Consider the following 14,528-nt stretch of genomic DNA (forward strand, 5'->3'; position numbering starts at 1 on the left):
GAAGTAGTCAATAGTCACTAGCATGACAAGCATAGAACTGTAAATCGGTAAAATCTCGCTGAAAAAGTCCGGCGGAATAGCAGCGGCTATTTCCATCTTGATTTCCATTTCAAATCTGACTACAGAAACGTTGAAAATAGATATTATTTATAGCTCTTCGTTTTTATTATTTATTATCTTGTATTATCTATTATTATTTTTTATTATCTTAACCATTCTTAAAATGTCGATAATTTTATCTGAAATATTCTTAATGATGTTTATTTAATTTAATTGCCATACGTGTGTGTGAAAAACATGCTCACCTCGATAATAACTCGAAGAGGTGAGCTTGAGCGCTACTATAAGAACTGCCCGAAATACGACATATGGTTGAATCATACACGTATATGTACACTGAGAAATCCATTTAATTGATTCAAATGAAATGCCTGTTTGGATGGGGAAACAGATGTTTTGGTTGTCAGAGCCGAAATTTGGTTCTGTGAAACGAAAATGAAAAAAGTTTGTTTCAGAGAACCAAAACTTTGATTCGGAGAATACAATTTTGACTCTAACAATCAAAATATTTATTTACTTATAGACAAATAAGCATTTTGTTTCAGTCAGCTACGTGAGTTTTCTCAGTATGCACATATTTTTACCGTGGGCCGCGTAACAGCGATTCGCAGTGTATTTTCACTGGCCAGAATTAGCGAAGTACGCAGAGGAAAGGTTTTTTTGGGTTTGATAAAATTTCTGTAATTAAAACAAATTTGTCTTTTGGACTGGAGCAAACAAACAAATGTTTCATTCAACAAATAGGTTGTTTGGTTTTTCGAACGACAAATATGTTGACGTCACATAACATATATCTCTTTTGTATTGTTACCGAAACATTATAGTGGTTGTTACAAACGATAAATTATTCGATAAAAGTGACATTATGTTAGAGAAATATTAAAGAACTTTTTTTCTCGTTTCAGTTAGAAATAATGTTTAATATACAATGAAATGAATTTTTTTTTACTGAAAACCAAATATATATTATCTCCTTCAAACAATCCTGATTTTTCTATCAAACAACACGGTTTACTTTAGCGAAACGACAATTTCATTCAAACAAAACGATATTTGGCATATTAAATTATGTTGTTTGTATTAAATAATCCCAAGTCAAACGACTACGTATATTAAATCTAAAGAAATCTTTCTTCTGCGTATATAAAATAAAAGAGCTAAGCGGGAGTGTTTTGCTAAAAATTAGCGAATACTTGCTGATTATCGATACGATGCTGTTTTACCGATTCAGTGATATTTTCACTGACTCGACTTAAGGGAGTAAACGGAAATTTTCTTGCCGGGGATATCGCCGAAACGACGGGGCTGCTTTCTCGACGCAATCGCTCCAAGTCGTAATCGCGCCTCGAAATTGGAAATGGACTCGCTAGTTCGCGATCGCACGGTGTACCGCCGATAATACAACTTTGAGGCGCACCTGTCAACGATGTTCAAGCGGCGATGTCGATTGCTGCCCTTCCGAGTGGGTCTCCGCCTTTTTTTTCGGCCTGTGTACCCACGAACCTGTTCTCGCGTGTCTCCTTGTACGGGGTCTACACATCAATCGGATGTAGTCATCTGTATCAATCAGGGTACGCGCGGGTACGCACTTTCTTGCCGCGCACTCGACCTGCACACACACTCGCCGCAGGTGCAGTTAACTCCAATCAGGGTCGATTGCGCCGGACAAGCGGAATAATTATTGCCACGTCGTTTATTGAATTATTATTAGGAACGACGCGCGCTCCCGTCGCATTCGTAAATAAGCGCTTAACCGCCACCCTGCCTTTTTCCTTCGCCCTTAGTCCCGCCACAAATCGTGATTTATGCTCCGCGAATTCATCAGGAATCTTTGCGCGCACGCGCGCGCGTCCCGTCGTGGTTTGTCAACTGTCCAATTCTCTCTTTTGCTCCGACGGAGGGGAAAAAAGGAAATGAGAAGCAAGGATTTTTCAGCACCACTCAGACGGTATTAGGAATGTTGTCATATCATGAAAGTATAGATATTAATATTGAAACGGGCATCTAATTAAAAGTATCGGTATCATTAATGATAACAGTATCAGGACAAAAATGTATATTAGTGATACCAGTGTCAGGACTAACATATCGATACCGATACTGGTTTTGAAACTTAGAAAAATTAGGAGAAATGTAAAAATCAGCGAAGTGTTTATGTCGCAAATTACTCTTATATAAGGTTTTCGTGCGTCTACATGCATAATAATCTTACTATATACTATATAAAGATATGTCTACCTTATGTACACCAGACTTTCTACGATTATGACTTAAAAACCTTAAAAAAAATTTTTTAAGGCTTTTGTATCTCGCTATGACTGTCTTTGTTTGATAACGTTAGAAAAATCACATGCCAAAAATTATTGCCGTATTGCCGTGGATATAAAACAATATACGCACAAAATGGCACTCGTAATCGATTCTGCACATTTGTTAAACAATTCGGACGCTTTTTTCTATCTCAGCAATCAATAAAATGACGATGTACAATTAACTTAACAGAAATCGTGAGAAGGGATACGTTTGAAACGTAAGTTGCATGTTATATTAATTTTCACATGAAGAAAAAATCTTGCTAGAACAACAAATTGTTTGTTAATATAGTGAGAGCAAAAACATTTGTTTAGGCGACAGGAAGATTTGTTAAATGTATTAATTGCTATTTGCTGGATATATGGACGGCAAAATAATTTAGTTGTACCAATTAAATTTTATTGCTGCTGCAACTACGTTTTGTTGCAACAGCAAAATTATTTTTTCTATACAAGTTTGCTGTCACTATATTAACAAACAACATTTCGTTGTTCCGGCAAAACTACTTTTTCTCCGTGCACGAAGTAAAAATACATGATATTTCGAAGATCGATTATTAAAAAATAAAAGAGATAAAAAAAAGAAAATATTGATACAGATACGAATGTCGAAAAAAATGTCAATACAGAAGCACCCGATATTGAAAGAGAAATATCGATACTCGTATTACATCAGTAGTATCACGATCTTTAGACGGTATTCCGCGCGCGGAATGCTCGGCCGCGCGGATTCCGCGCGCCTTCGATCCTCGGGCAGACTCTTTCGCACCGCTAAATTCTTACGTAAATAACCCTGTCGCGCGACGAATCCCGGCGAACACAGCGGTGAAGCCGCGACGATTAACTCTACGTGAGACTAACTCGATCGTATCGTCGGCATCGTCGTCGGTATGCGTGCGCAACGGTCGCTCGGGAAATTTTCCGCGAAGGAAGTCGGGGAAAAAGAGGGGAAAAGGAGAAGCCCGGAATCGCCGGCATCGCCATGAGGGATAAAGCGGCTTAATCCAGCGTCTCATAATATTCTTAAGGATTTAATCGGACATGCCTCATCGAGCGATAATGAATTAAGCCGGGCGTTTCGCCGCGTCGTTACGAGCGGCAATTCAGCGGCGCAATCAAGCGGCCCCGGCGTGTATCTTACGCGCGCGCGCATTTCTCCGCTCGATTCCGCGGCGGATATGTACATAGTTGGATTTTTTGCTGCGGATCGCTCGATCCGGCCATCAGGAAATGCGACATTAACGCGCCTAGCGGCGCGATCACGGCCGTTTCGCCGCTCGTTACTCCGATCCCTTGTAAAAATATTTCACCGTTTTTATTCTTCATGTGACCCGTTTTTGGCCCGTTTTCAGCCCGTCCTACCGTTTTTACGCCCGTTTCTTGCGCTCTCAGGTATGCGCAGTCCATTAATCCTCTAATAGCAAAGTGGATTTTCAATGTATCCAAGAAAATTGAGTCGAATCCAACCCTATACTTTGTTTTGTTCATTTTTCGTGTAATCAATAAAATGGATGAAAAAGATAAATAATAACATGAAATATTCCTTAAGAAGAGGAACAGCGCGTGCACGTTGTAAAATAAACGAAGCCGTGGGGTTGGATCCGACCGATACTTTACCGTTAGAGGATTAAGCGGAGGAATATGACAAGTGCACGCGAGTATGCATGAGTATTTTTGAAGAGACTGCCCGTCTTCAATATTAGTTTTTCAGCTAATAAGTGAGAGAGCACGTTAATACGTTTCTCTTTTACTCAGTTTCGTCTCAATAAGGAAAGAAACGCGTTAAAGGGTCGTGCATTTATTCGTGCTACTTCAAAATGTACAATGTGAATGCTTACGACCGTTAAATAAGTATTTTATATTCGTAGCTGAATATACGTTTATAAACCTCAAATTTGCACGATGACACTCGTAATCGATTCCGCACATTTGTAAAAACGTCCGGACGCTTTCCTTCTAACTTTCCTTCGGCAATCAATAAATGACTATACAATTAACTTAACAGAAATTGTGAGAAAGGATACGTTTAAAACGTAAATTGCATGTTACACTAATTTTCATTAAGCAAAAATATATGATATTTGCAAGATCGGCTGTGTAAAAAATAAAAAAGAATACCGAAAAGAGATCGAAAGAAAGTAGTACTGATTTAAGTGCGAATATCGAAAGAAAGTATCGATATAAAAGCACTCGGTACTGAAAGAAAAATATTAACAACGGTATTATATTAGTGGCACGTTTTTCACTCTACTCAAAAATACTCAATAGTACGCTTTTATCGCTCGGATATACTCATGTATAATTCGCTATGATCGCTCGTTTTTTTCGAAAAATGGCCCCTTTCCGACCCAAGAGCGGGGCCACACTCAGCCGAATGTACCGCTCTCACTATTCAAACTGGCCGTTTTCGCGGGCTGAAAACGGTGGAATATATTTTCGTAAGGGACTCGACATCGCGTCCGCGGAAAACCGCGCGCCGGCTATTGTGCGCGCATGCTCTTAACGCCACTTCCGAGAATATCCGCGTACCGTTCATAAATATTTACCGACCGGTTTTTAATCGTTAAATGCGTTTCGCCGCGCTGAAACACGGTGGCTGAAACGCGCCACGGAAGAAAATCGAAAAATGGACAGAAATAAAAGGGGCAGAATAAAAAACAAAGGAACGGCCGACAGTTCGACGCTCGTAAATCATTACGGCCGATAACAGCTTAACAGCCGCAATTTATCTAAATTGCAATTTCGTAATGAAAGGAAAAATCCGTCGTATTACGATAAATTATTACGATCTCACAGAGCGATCGCGCTTTATAACTCATTTGAATATTTTTTAACGTCTGCTCCTACACATGGCGCGCGCGGAAAAACTGGTCGCCCGTAAATGGAAATAGCTAATCGGCTCGTAAATACGCGATCACCGTTGGCTCACCACAGTGCAATGTACCGTGCGCGCCTCTCATAATTTTGTCGGGGAAAAATTCACCCAGCAGGAATGGCGATGAAAAAATCCGATAAAAGCGCTGCATTCCGCACACCCGCATGAAACATTAAAAACGCGACGTAGGTAAAGCCCAAATGGGAGGAAGAAATAAAAAAAAGAAAGAGAGAGAGAGAGAGAGACAGACAGAAAGAAAAAAACATGAAATCCAAAACGCGAATCTTTCGTACTTTGCATATTATTTTGCATATTACTCGGAGGTACCGCGCGGGTAATTAATGTCCCCCTTTATCCCGCCCATGCGTCGACCCGGTGCAGCATGCGATGCATCATGCGGCGCAACGAGGAATGCTCGCATGTCAAATGTGATATATTCACGATGCTCCGATTTAAAACTGTTTACGACGTAGGACGTAACATATTCGCGGCGCCCCTTGTTGCGCACGAAACATCTTGGCTTTCGCGGCGAGTTCGGCGCGGAACGGCTGGTCATTGGCTCGCGCGCGGCTTATAAATGCGGCGTCAGTCATCCTGCGTGATTTAAAGAGTTGCCCCTATATTACACATCGCGAAGGTAGGAGGCGCGCAGCGCGAGCAATCGCCGTGTAGAAATTTCCTTCGCGTTTCTCTCCCCGTCTTACTCTCTCTCTCTCTTTCTCTCTTTCTTTTTAATTTTTTAATTTTTTCTTCTTTTCCCTCGCTATTAATTTGTACTGCAATACCACAGCGATGATGCACTCGTACGTTCAAGACCAGTTCGTAACGCTTTTCTATTTCGCCCGCTTCGAATCTGTCACATGGAGACCCCATCACTAGGAACGATGTAAATTTGCATATAATATCGAACATTGTTTATGTGCGCGATCATTTTTCATCCTCGGTTAATACTTTCAAACTGATCGTTGCGCGTCTGCTTTACTTCATTAATCTGGCCATAATCATAATAATAACCTATTTCTTTTATTTTTGTAGATTATTCAGCACCAAATGTCGTAATCTTAATTGCATAATTAATCGTTAATTTACTTTTAATTTTGTACATATTCTCTTTATTATTCTAAAAAGATATTCACACTATAGATAAATAAATAAATAAATAAACAAATAAATAAATAACGTCCTTAGAGGATGTCGATAATAATAATAATAATATAATTATTAGGCGCAAAGAATAATATTAAGGAAAGAAAGTATCTATCTATCTACTCATCTATCTATTTATCTTTCATCGCCGCGGCAAATTTTTCCGTAGAAAGCGTTTTCGCCCGTCGTCGCGACTCAGACTGTAACGTGGCAGCCGGGTATCGGGCTATTAATCATTCCCGCGCGATCAAGCAATTAATGACACGCGAGGAGCGATCGAACGCGACGCGATCAAAGAGGGACACACAGTGAAGAAGGGAAAATACGGCGGCCGTGCGATTCTGAAAATTAACAGAGCGCGTTTGTTCTCGAGAGAGCTCACACGAGCCCGCGAACGTCCGCGGATGCGCCTCCTCCTCCGGCATCTCCTCCCCCTCGGCGGGCTCGAAAAGAGCGAACGCTTTGGCGTCGGTGCATACCGAGAAAGTGTTACGGCGCCTTGTATGAGCGACCTTGGCACGACGTAGACGCACGTCGGGACGTCTCGCAAATTGCCGGAAATTTCCGTGGGAAACTATTCCGCCGTTCGTTCGTTCGTTCGTTCGTTCGTTCGTTCGGCGGTGCGCGTACATTGTGCCGGCGGTGTGTGATAGTACGCGTAATAAACGAGAGGCCGGTTGATACCGGCGGCTCGTTCTATACACACAGCCTCGCGTTTAGCGCGGCTCCGCCGATCGCGTTTCCGAACGGAAAAACGAGAACGAAACGGCGCTTTTGGAACGACATTCCTCCACCTATCCCGCTTGTACTCGCATTCGAATTTCGCACGGCATGTCCCGAGTCGAAATTTTGCTCCTCGACCTTGAAATCTTTTGACTCTGAGATTCGCGTCTTGGAAATTGAAACGCTCTGTGTGCGTCCAAGGTCATGATTATACGCAGATATTACGTTGATCCGATTTTCAAACGATCTTCTCGGATGATCGCAGACAGCGAACGTTTTTGTAGAACGCGATGCATGGTGATACCGACAGCTTTTATTTATTAACTTTGATCAATTTCAATGCTACCGGATCGTGTTTCGCGAGGTCTCTCTCTCTCTCTCTCTCTTTCTTCCGGCCCCGAGCGTCCGAAAACTAACATAGAACGGACGAGCTGATCTCATCTAGAAATCATGAATTACTCATGCCTCGGGTTGCGAATGTGTGACTTTTTCACAAGATCCAGTGTATTCCTTCAGAAGCTTCGCTGCGTCTGCTATTGTCCGCACGCCTCTCCGACTGCGTGATGTCATTTCGCTTTTTCTTTCATTAAATGGCACAAAAATTCGGTCGCGTCAACCAGAAAGGGAACAACCAAACGCGTTCTGGTTGAAAGGAACAGAATGAAATATGCTTCCTATAACGCGATGTAAAAATTGTCCTTACACGGTGGCGGCGGAGGGAGGAAAGAAATAAAAAACGAGTAATAGAGACTGCACGTCGGGCGTCATCGTCATGTCATCAACGTCGTCGTCGCCATCGTCCAGAGCCCGGCCACTTGTACCCCGCGGCAGGTGTAGGCAACGTCCCCGCGCGTTTTTGCCACCCCCGTATCAAATAACCGGATATTTCCCGTGTCGGTACGTGCGTCACCGTAGGAAACGGCCACGGGTACGAATTAGCGTCGAGTAAATGGCAGGCCGTGCAACAAGTGCGACGTTGTGGGGTATCAGGTGCGTGCACCGGGAACACGGGTACGTTAAACGCGGCCGTTGGAGAGAGCCACGGCCTAACACGTGACCGAGACTCGGCCAGATGGGCCCAGGGAAGGAATGACACCTCGTTCCTGCGCGCTCGGGAAAGAGCTCCGGCCGGGCATCGCGTGCGCGAAATTGCAGGCACTTTCGGCAGCCAGGGTGTGTTTTCGGCGGGACCATCGTGAGCTGCCGATAACGAGGTGGCTATTAATCTGATAGATGCTCCCGCGCACGAGTCGAACGAGCCAAACGATCCCGCATCTTTGTTGTTGATCTCGCGCCGATAATCGCCGGTCCCAACTTCCCGTTCGCTCGTTCGCTTGCGCGCGCACGAGGTATCCTCGAAAACGTGCGCACGCGTTTCTCGACGTTCACGTACGTACGTACATACACATACACGCTTTAATAAGCCGTGCAATTAAGCCGCCCGCAAATTACTCGGTGCACGCTCCAATTCGGCCGGCCAAATACGGTGGGTATGAGAAAGAGATGGGAAGAAAGAGAGAGAGAGAGAGAGAGAGAGAACCGGAAGCATCAGGATGCAAAAATGCAAAAACGGCGAACCGAGTCGGAACGGAGCGCGGACCGTTGCGGGTAGACCGGCTACTTTTCTGAAAGAGATAAAAAGAGAAGGGGAGAAAAAAGGAACACCGTTCCTCTCTTAACGATTTGAATCATCGTAGGCGAGTATCGTTCGCGGGGGAGGGGAGGGAGCGAGCGAGTCCATCGGTGCTAAGCGGTATCTCGGTGGCCGTTTTCTACCACTACCACCGCGCACGCTCCGCCGTGGTATCAGGTGGAAGGCATACGGGTCTTCGTGAAGGTACGTGAATGAGGTCTACTCGCGATCGGGCGAACCGTCGATCGGGTATCGCGAGCGCCGCGGCATGCAATGGGGCGGGCCGAGATTTATCTAGCAAATAACCTCCTGTTGCTCGCGCGCGCGTACCATGTGTGGCAAAAGTTTCCACCCGTCTTAACGGCGATCCTACGCGCCGGGAATAGCCGATCGATTACTCGTCATCGTATCGGGGGCAGCAGCAACGATTCGCAGGAATAGGCAGGTACGCCGCATCGATCGTTCTACAAGGCGCGCTTGGATTTCCAGGAAAATCGTCGACCTCGCACCCGCCCTTTCCGCCGATTTTCAATTTGCGTCGCGCCGTGTAATTAGCCTCCGTCGAATCCCGGCCGTCCTGGATTTCGAGCGTCGAAAACGACGATAACGCGCCCGGCGCTGTCGCGCGTCTACAACGCGCACGTCGCGATGTCATTTGTCGAGGAAGTGACTTCTCGTTCGTCGGGAATTACGAGCACGGTATCCAACCGCTATCAATCACGCGCAATTTAGCTCAGCGTTCGCTGCGCATTACCGTTACCGGTTGAAATAATCGGGAGACGAGGACTGCCGCGTCGACGACGACGGAGACGGCGATGATGATGATGACGACGACGACGACGACGAGGAGTGACGTTTGTGGGAAGAGAGGCGGCGGCGAAAACGGGTCGAGAACGTGGTAATTACCATTGTCGACCGTTCTCGCTTTTCCGCCTATCTCGGCGCGATCTACGGCGCGCCAAGGGTACGCGAAGGCAGAAATCGGGGAACGTCCGCGGCCGATGGTAGGACGAGGGTAGGACGGGGACGTCCTGGGCGTACTGAAAAATTCTCACGCTACATTAAGACCGGCTAATTGGAAGTGCGCGCGCGCACCGCGATAGTACGGCCAGTTAATAGAGCGCGCTCTTGTAAGATGGAACCGACCTCGAGGGTATCCGCGGAATGACTAGTGAAAATCGTACTCGGGGGAAGCGTGCGTGATTCGATCTGGTTACGGACGGTATGCGCGCGTCCGTCGACGAGAGAAGGCGAAGCCGAGCTCGATGAAAAAAGACCGAGCTGATCTCTCGTTGTATCGCGATACATTAATTAAGTTCCTTTGTCTCTTCTACTTTTTGCTTCTTTTTCTCGCCTTCTTTGTACGTGACGATGCGACCTCTCTCGCTCGCCTCGCTCGGTGCTTAGACAAAAAGCGATGAGCTCCCTGACGACAAGCAGTTTTCTCTCGCGGCGTTCGGAGAGAGCTTCGCGCGATTTTCCGGATCAAAATGTTGTCCCTCTGTGTGTTGAACTCTTGAATTCTACAACACAGGAGCTAAAATAACAAAATAGGTTCAATTGCAATGATACAATTTACTCTTACCATGATGATGGCTGAAATTTCCGTTTCCGCTGTTTTTAGCAAAATAGGCTGTTTCGGATATATTTGTATGAAATTTAATCATTGAAACGTCGAAAGCATTTCTTAGCTTTAAGGTAGCGTTAAAATTAAATTTGTAGAACTAAATGTGTTTAGGAGAGAAATTAACAAATGTACACTGAGAAAAGGCTACCATTTAAGCAATATTTACTTGGTCTAAGTAAGATATGATTACTCCAATATTTTCCTTAGCAAATATTTATTAGAAGCAGAAATATAATTATCCGCATATATTTCTTTCGTACACGCAGATATTTACTTGTATATGTTAAAAGAATTGCGACAAGTATTAAATTCATAATGAAATTCATAATACTGAAAGTATTAGAGTTTATATTTAGAAAATATTTACCAGACAGAAAAATCTAAATTTAAAACTACTAGGTTTCTTCAATGGAAAAAAAGTATTATATTCCTAAATTCTAATAAATACATTTTTTTAATTTAGTACAATTTTTATTTACATTCAATAATTTACTTACAAATTAAGATATTACTGCATTCAAGCCAGTATTTACTACGAGCTACTACAATACATCTAAGTTGGTAAACATATTATTTCTAAGATTTAAGAGGCTGAGAAACACCTAATTACGTTTATTTAACTCCAGCGCATTTCTCTGTGTGATATCGTTAAAGTAGATTTTTATCAGTCTACAGGCTGCCTGAATAGACGCGAATTATCCTTAGTAGAATCAAATTTCCGAATCGGCTTCCCGATCGGAGATTCACGGTATTGTTATCACGCGGGTGATAAGGGACGCGTCCCTTATCGGAGTTGATCGCGAATATTGGCGCATCGGCGTGAAAAACAGACGGCCGTTTGGCGCGCTCGCGTTATATATTAGCCGCGGATTTTCTTTTAACGAGACGCAGTTGAACGCGCGACTTTAGCACTCGCGGCACGCACCATTGCACCAAATGGCCGGTTGTAGCCGCGCGCGCCTCTTGTTTAACAATCATTATTTGCGGGCCCGTAGGTATATCCGGCCGATATCGCGCCAAGATCAGATCGAATCTCTTTGCGGGCGGCGCGCGATTCGCCCCGCATTGTATTCGCGGACGACAGCGCCGCGATTTCGAGAGATCGATTCACATAAACCACCTCTCGCCTTGGCCGTCGGCTACCACACACACCGTTGTTGCGTATTTTCCTCTCCCCACGATCCCCGATCGTCGTTCCTCTCTTCTCGCGATCTTAATGGTGAATAATATGTACCTCGTGCCCGCGATCTCTTTCGTAATACCTCACGACGACGACGTCGAAAAATCGCTGTGTAAATCGCACCGACCGAGAGAAAGGCAGAGGGAAAGATATATGTATACATACGCAGAGAGTAGAGGAGAATATTTATCTTTATCCTAGGGTTGAAGATCCCTTAAGTTTACAGAAATTTCATATACAAGTATACCTGCCGGAGTTCAACAATTATGTAAGACAAAAGACAATGGGGAAATAAGTAAGTATTAAGGAATACCGAAAGTTTCGGAATTACCGTGAGTTCCTGGATTTAAAAGAACATTAGGACACGATGACGATTTGAATTTAGGTAGAGAAGTAATTTTGACTATCTCGTCAGGTAATGATGTCCAAAAGTAAGCAGTTTGTACTATAAAGGATCTTTTGTAGATTTCGGTACGACAAAATGGCATGAACTGTCTGCCGGTAATTACGCGCGTCGTTTTAGCTGCTGGCAATGGAAAAATAATCAATGTCGATAGATACGGCGGTATTTGAGACTGAAATATGTAAAATAATAGGCGTCTTAAATGGTAAAAGCGTCGATTCCCGATTGATAGCCAGTTTTTCTGAAATCTATATGGAGAGATGTGATCATCTCTCTTAAATTTGTGAACAAAGGGTAGTCATGAAAGAGGAAGTGAGAGAGAGAGATAAAAACAGATAATTGCTGTTATTATCGTCCTAAGACAATTCCTCTAAAACGTTATAGATATGAATCTACAGAGCAATTATGGAAAAAGGAAAGAAATAGCACGAAAATTGAGCGTGTATCCACATTCGTATGTATACGTGACGTGTGGAAACATAAAAAGTATTGTAACATTTGAAAAGAAAGGGTAGAAAGCACAAATGAAAAGCAAAATGGGACAAGAAGATCGGAGAAAAACACCCGTACATGCGGATACGCCCATAAACATACAATACGATAATATAGCCCACAGTAAACCACAATATAAACATAAACATTATTAAACTGAGCGTGCGGTGGGCAGAATGCTGCTCTCCCGTTTGTCATCTTGGTAGATTTTGTAGATGCTTAAAAAGTTCGGCTCTAAAAACGGTTCACCGACTGGTCTGTCTCTTTCGCATGCCGCGGCAATGAATTGCGCAGTGCAACTGCGGAATAATCAAAAGTTTTCCGGCACGTACTGGTTCTGCATTTACGGGAGGCGAGTGCTCTGTCCACGTTTGATTCGGAGGGAAAGAGAGAGAGAGAGAGAGAGAGAGAAAGGTCGTTGTTAGGACACTGCTCGATACCGGGCGATGAAAAATGCACAAGCGCGACGTAAACGCATTCGCGGGATTTATCGAGCGAGATGTTACTTCCTGGCTCTCGTCAGCGGGTCGCATTACAACAACTCGAATCTCTTCGCGACGCCAATTAAGAGGGGAAGCACGGGCGTCCGGCAGTAATTCACGGATATTACCGCGGCGCGCAACCGGCGCTCCGCGTGCACACACGCGGCGTACACTCCGTGCTCTCGTGTGCTCTCACGTGTGTTCTTTGTGTTCCCAAGCACGGTGTGTGTGTATCGTCCCCGCGGGTACCTTATAAACGTCGCGCTTACTTCGCGGCTGACTTTATGTGCGCTGCCATCCCGCGCTCTCGGCCCGCCGCCATCGGCTCGCCGATCGTCGCCCCGATCCCTTTCCCCTCGCGGCAACGCGTGCAACGATTGTTGCACCACGCGTGATAAAACAACTCGCTGCCGAGCGACGATTCATTGTACGGGGTGCGGATGGCGACGACGGCGGCAACGGGTCTCTCTCTCTCTCTCTCTCTCATGGGCGTAGCCGGGGTCTCTCGCGCGAAGGGCGTGCAAACACGGACGAGAACCGGAACTTTTCTCGGAGGCTTCGTCGTCGTGGGTCCGCAGGACGACGGGTGCGGCCCGTTTTAGGTCGCAAATCCTCCGTAGCGGTTCTAACACGGTCTACTAGATAGTTTGAAGTATTCCGCGGACACGTGTGACGTTTATGAATACGTTATACTTTGGTTTTTTTTTTTTTTTTCAGCTTCCAGCTCGCTTTTAACGCTTCCACCGGGGAAGCGGTGCCGCGGCTCTGCGGCATTACGGTTTGCGAAACCGAAACGCGCGGGAAAATTAAACACGCGCCGGTAGCAATAAATGGAAATTCAGAAATAAAATCCGATGATGTATATATTTCGCGGGAAAAGTGCGCCGAGATGTGCGATATTCGATAAAAAGAAAACACCGTGTGTTTTATATGATATCGCGAGTGTTAATGAAAGCTTCGAAAGTTGAGAGCTCTGTGCAAAAGATTCGTGGCTTCTAACGTTGTGAATAATTTGCATGGCGATTTCTTCGTCGTATTCGTCGTATTATAGAGATAAGCGCGTAATTCAAAGAAGTTTTCCGCTACGCATGCGATATCGACTTTCATATCGTTCAATCGTAGTGCGATTGACCACAGAATAATCGATTGACGATCGTTATCGACGCTTCTGAACGTTATAGACAGGTCACTTATAGAACATTGGTAATGCTAATGAATCGCTTGATAGAATCGTCGGGAGCGAAAGTGTCTACATTATCTTTAACGGCCTTCTATTGTGCTCCTTTGATACTATAAATGTGGGAATTATTGCCGTTTTCTCCACTTGAAGACTTAATGTAGAACTAAAATTCAGACTCTAGAAGTTTCCCGACTTCCATTTGTACACGAAAAAAAAATCCGGCTGCATCACCCGAAATTATAGTCCTTGTTTAAGTCTAATTTAGCTCAACATTAAGTATTGCAAGGTCTTCTATCGTGCTCCTTTGGTGCTACAAATGCGGAATTTATCGTCGTTTTCTCCACTTGAAGACTCAATGTAGAACTAAAATTTAGATTCTGGAGGACTAAATTCCATAAAGAAATACTCATCGTGC

This window comes from Dinoponera quadriceps, unplaced genomic scaffold (assembly GCF_001313825.1).
Source record: "Dinoponera quadriceps isolate SergipeBrazil2010 unplaced genomic scaffold, ASM131382v1 scaffold676, whole genome shotgun sequence".
Taxonomy (NCBI): Eukaryota; Metazoa; Arthropoda; class Insecta; order Hymenoptera; family Formicidae; genus Dinoponera; species Dinoponera quadriceps.